Genomic DNA, 6,000 nt, shown 5'->3' on the forward strand with positions numbered 1-6,000 from the left:
TTGACACCCAGATCCGAGTAGAGGAAGACCTTTTTTATGACCAAAAACGCATCCAAAAGCATAAAAAACTTACCAAAAAAATTCAATTTTTCTTAGGCAGACGATTTTATTGCATATTTATGCACAAAATACACCGAAAAGTGTAGAAAAAAATTGACACCCTGATCCGAGTAGAGGAAGACCTTTTTTATGACCAAAAACGCATCCAAAAGCATAAAAAACTACCAAAAAAATTCAATTTTTCTTAGGCAGACGATTTTATTGCATATTTATGCACAAAATACACCGAAAAGTGTAGAAAAAAATTGACACCCTGATCCGAGTAGAGGAAGACCTTTTTTATGACCAAAAACGCATCCAAAAGCATAAAAAACTACCAAAAAAATTCAATTTTTCTTAGGCAGACGATTTTATTGCATATTTATGCACAAAATACACCGAAAAGTGTAGAAAAAAATTGACACCCTGATCCGAGTAGAGGAAGACCTTTTTTATGACCAAAAACGCATCCAAAAGCATAAAAAACTACCAAAAAAATTCAATTTTTCTTAGGCAGACGATTTTATTGCATATTTATGCACAAAATACACCGAAAAGTGTAGAAAAAAATTGACACCCTGATCCGAGTAGAGGAAGACCTTTTTTATGACCAAAAACGCATCCAAAAGCATAAAAAACTACCAAAAAAATTCAATTTTTCTTAGGCAGACGATTTTATTGCATATTTATGCACAAAATACACCGAAAAGTGTAGAAAAAAATTGACACCCTGATCCGAGTAGAGGAAGACCTTTTTTATGACCAAAAACGCATCCAAAAGCATAAAAAACTACCAAAAAAATTCAATTTTTCTTAGGCAGACGATTTTATTGCATATTTATGCACAAAATACACCGAAAAGTGTAGAAAAAAATTGACACCCTGATCCGAGTAGAGGAAGACCTTTTTTATGACCAAAAACGCATCCAAAAGCATAAAAAACTACCAAAAAAATTCAATTTTTCTTAGGCAGACGATTTTATTGCATATTTATGCACAAAATACACCGAAAAGTGTAGAAAAAAATTGACACCCTGATCCGAGTAGAGGAAGACCTTTTTTATGACCAAAAACGCATCCAAAAGCATAAAAAACTACCAAAAAAATTCAATTTTTCTTAGGCAGACGATTTTATTGCATATTTATGCACAAAATACACCGAAAAGTGTAGAAAAAAATTGACACCCTGATCCGAGTAGAGGAAGACCTTTTTTATGACCAAAAACGCATCCAAAAGCATAAAAAACTACCAAAAAAATTCAATTTTTCTTAGGCAGACGATTTTATTGCATATTTATGCACAAAATACACCGAAAAGTGTAGAAAAAAATTGACACCCTGATCCGAGTAGAGGAAGACCTTTTTTATGACCAAAAACGCATCCAAAAGCATAAAAAACTACCAAAAAAATTCAATTTTTCTTAGGCAGACGATTTTATTGCATATTTATGCACAAAATACACCGAAAAGTGTAGAAAAAAATTGACACCCTGATCCGAGTAGAGGAAGACCTTTTTTATGACCAAAAACGCATCCAAAAGCATAAAAAACTACCAAAAAAATTCAATTTTTCTTAGGCAGACGATTTTATTGCATATTTATGCACAAAATACACCGAAAAGTGTAGAAAAAAATTGACACCCTGATCCGAGTAGAGGAAGACCTTTTTTATGACCAAAAACGCATCCAAAAGCATAAAAAACTACCAAAAAAATTCAATTTTTCTTAGGCAGACGATTTTATTGCATATTTATGCACAAAATACACCGAAAAGTGTAGAAAAAAATTGACACCCTGATCCGAGTAGAGGAAGACCTTTTTTATGACCAAAAACGCATCCAAAAGCATAAAAAACTACCAAAAAAATTCAATTTTTCTTAGGCAGACGATTTTATTGCATATTTATGCACAGAATACACCGAAAAGTGTAGAAAAAAATTGACACCCTGATCCGAGTAGAGGAAGACCTTTTTTATGACCAAAAACGCATCCAAAAGCATAAAAAACTACCAAAAAAATTCAATTTTTCTTAGGCAGACGATTTTATTGCATATTTATGCACAGAATACACCGAAAAGTGTAGAAAAAAATTGACACCCAGATCCGAGTAGAGGAAGACCTTTTTTATGACCAAAAACGCATCCAAAAGCATAAAAAACTTACCAAAAAAATTCAATTTTTCTTAGGCAGACGATTTTATTGCATATTCTTGCACAAAATACACCGAAAAGTGTAGAAAAAAATTGACACCCTGATCCGAGTAGAGGAAGACCTTTTTTATGACCAAAAACGCATCCAAAAGCATAAAAAACTACCAAAAAAATTCAATTTTTCTTAGGCAGACGATTTTATTGCATATTTATGCACAAAATACACCGAAAAGTGTAGAAAAAAATTGACACCCTGATCCGAGTAGAGGAAGACCTTTTTTATGACCAAAAACGCATCCAAAAGCATAAAAAACTACCAAAAAAATTCAATTTTTCTTAGGCAGACGATTTTATTGCATATTTATGCACAAAATACACCGAAAAGTGTAGAAAAAAATTGACACCCTGATCCGAGTAGAGGAAGACCTTTTTTATGACCAAAAACGCATCCAAAAGCATAAAAAACTACCAAAAAAATTCAATTTTTCTTAGGCAGACGATTTTATTGCATATTTATGCACAAAATACACCGAAAAGTGTAGAAAAAAATTGACACCCTGATCCGAGTAGAGGAAGACCTTTTTTATGACCAAAAACGCATCCAAAAGCATAAAAAACTACCAAAAAAATTCAATTTTTCTTAGGCAGACGATTTTATTGCATATTTATGCACAAAATACACCGAAAAGTGTAGAAAAAAATTGACACCCTGATCCGAGTAGAGGAAGACCTTTTTTATGACCAAAAACGCATCCAAAAGCATAAAAAACTACCAAAAAAATTCAATTTTTCTTAGGCAGACGATTTTATTGCATATTTATGCACAAAATACACCGAAAAGTGTAGAAAAAAATTGACACCCTGATCCGAGTAGAGGAAGACCTTTTTTATGACCAAAAACGCATCCAAAAGCATAAAAAACTACCAAAAAAATTCAATTTTTCTTAGGCAGACGATTTTATTGCATATTTATGCACAAAATACACCGAAAAGTGTAGAAAAAAATTGACACCCTGATCCGAGTAGAGGAAGACCTTTTTTATGACCAAAAACGCATCCAAAAGCATAAAAAACTACCAAAAAAATTCAATTTTTCTTAGGCAGACGATTTTATTGCATATTTATGCACAGAATACACCGAAAAGTGTAGAAAAAAATTGACACCCTGATCCGAGTAGAGGAAGACCTTTTTTATGACCAAAAACGCATCCAAAAGCATAAAAAACTACCAAAAAAATTCAATTTTTCTTAGGCAGACGATTTTATTGCATATTTATGCACAAAATACACCGAAAAGTGTAGGAAAAAATTGACACCCAGATCCGAGTAGAGGAAGACCTTTTTTATGACCAAAAACGCATCCAAAAGCATAAAAAACTACCAAAAAAATTCAATTTTTCTTAGGCAGACGATTTTATTGCATATTTATGCACAGAATACACCGAAAAGTGTAGAAAAAAATTGACACCCAGATCCGAGTAGAGGAAGACGCTTTTTATGACCAAAAACGCATCCAAAAGCATAAAAAACTTCCAAAAAAATTTAATTTTGCTTAGGCAGACGATTTTATTGCATATTTATGCACAAAATACACCGAAAAGTGTAGAAAAAAATTGACACCCTGATCCGAGTAGAGGAAGACCTTTTTTATGACCAAAAACGCATCCAAAAGCATAAAAAACTACCAAAAAAATTCAATTTTTCTTAGGCAGACGATTTTATTGCATATTTATGCACAAAATACACCGAAAAGTGTAGAAAAAAATTGACACCCTGATCCGAGTAGAGGAAGACCTTTTTTATGACCAAAAACGCATCCAAAAGCATAAAAAACTACCAAAAAAATTCAATTTTTCTTAGGCAGACGATTTTATTGCATATTTATGCACAGAATACACCGAAAAGTGTAGAAAAAAATTGACACCCAGATCCGAGTAGAGGAAGACGCTTTTTATGACCAAAAACGCATCCAAAAGCATAAAAAACTACCAAAAAAATTCAATTTTTCTTAGGCAGACGATTTTATTGCATATTTATGCACAAAATACACCGAAAAGTGTAGAAAAAAATTGACACCCTGATCCGAGTAGAGGAAGACCTTTTTTATGACCAAAAACGCATCCAAAAGCATAAAAAACTACCAAAAAAATTCAATTTTTCTTAGGCAGACGATTTTATTGCATATTTATGCACAGAATACACCGAAAAGTGTAGAAAAAAATTGACACCCAGATCCGAGTAGAGGAAGACGCTTTTTATGACCAAAAACGCATCCAAAAGCATAAAAAACTTTCCAAAAAAATTCAATTTTTCTTAGGCAGACGATTTTATTGCATATTTATGCACAAAATACACCGAAAAGTGTAGAAAAAAATTGACACCCTGATCCGAGTAGAGGAAGACCTTTTTTATGACCAAAAACGCATCCAAAAGCATAAAAAACTACCAAAAAAATTCAATTTTTCTTAGGCAGACGATTTTATTGCATATTTATGCACAAAATACACCGAAAAGTGTAGAAAAAAATTGACACCCTGATCCGAGTAGAGGAAGACCTTTTTTATGACCAAAAACGCATCCAAAAGCATAAAAAACTTACCAAAAAAATTCAATTTTTCTTAGGCAGACGATTTTATTGCATATTCATGCACAGAATACACCGAAAAGTGTAGAAAAAAATTGACACCCAGATCCGAGTAGAGGAAGACCTTTTTATGACCAAAAACGCATCCAAAAGCATAAAAAACTTACCAAAAAAATTCAATTTTTCTTAGGCAGACGATTTTATTGCATATTCTTGCACAAAATACACCGAAAAGTGTAGAAAAAAATTGACACCCTGATCCGAGTAGAGGAAGACCTTTTTTATGACCAAAAACGCATCCAAAAGCATAAAAAACTACCAAAAAAATTCAATTTTTCTTAGGCAGACGATTTTATTGCATATTTATGCACAGAATACACCGAAAAGTGTAGAAAAAAATTGACACCCAGATCCGAGTAGAGGAAGACGCTTTTTATGACCAAAAACGCATCCAAAAGCATAAAAAACTTTCCAAAAAAATTCAATTTTTCTTAGGCAGACGATTTTATTGCATATTCTTGCACAAAATACACCGAAAAGTGTAGAAAAAAATTGACACCCAGATCCGAGTAGAGGAAGACCTTTTTTATGACCAAAAACGCATCCAAAAGCATAAAAAACTACCAAAAAAATTCAATTTTTCTTAGGCAGACGATTTTATTGCATATTTATGCACAAAATACACCGAAAAGTGTAGAAAAAAATTGACACCCAGATCCGAGTAGAGGAAGACCTTTTTTATGACCAAAAACGCATCCAAAAGCATAAAAAACTTTCCAAAAAAATTCAATTTTTCTTAGGCAGACGATTTTATTGCATATTTATGCACAAAATACACCGAAAAGTGTAGAAAAAAATTGACACCCTGATCCGAGTAGAGGAAGACCTTTTTTATGACCAAAAACGCATCCAAAAGCATAAAAAACTTACCAAAAAAATTCAATTTTTCTTAGGCAGACGATTTTATTGCATATTCTATGCACAAAATACACCGAAAAGTGTAGAAAAAAATTGACACCCAGATCCGAGTAGAGGAAGACCTTTTTTATGACCAAAAACGCATCCAAAAGCATAAAAAACTTACCAAAAAAATTCAATTTTTCTTAGGCAGACGATTTTATTGCATATTCTTGCACAAAATACACCGAAAAGTGTAGAAAAAAATTGACACCCTGATCCGAGTAGAGGAAGACCTTTTTTATGACCAAAAACGCATCCAAAAGCATA

The sequence above is a fragment of the Leptopilina boulardi genome, unplaced genomic scaffold (assembly GCF_019393585.1).
Source record: "Leptopilina boulardi isolate dan_hultmark-lab unplaced genomic scaffold, ZJU_Lbou_2.1 LbouV2_193, whole genome shotgun sequence".
In the NCBI taxonomy this organism is placed as follows: domain Eukaryota; kingdom Metazoa; phylum Arthropoda; class Insecta; order Hymenoptera; family Figitidae; genus Leptopilina; species Leptopilina boulardi.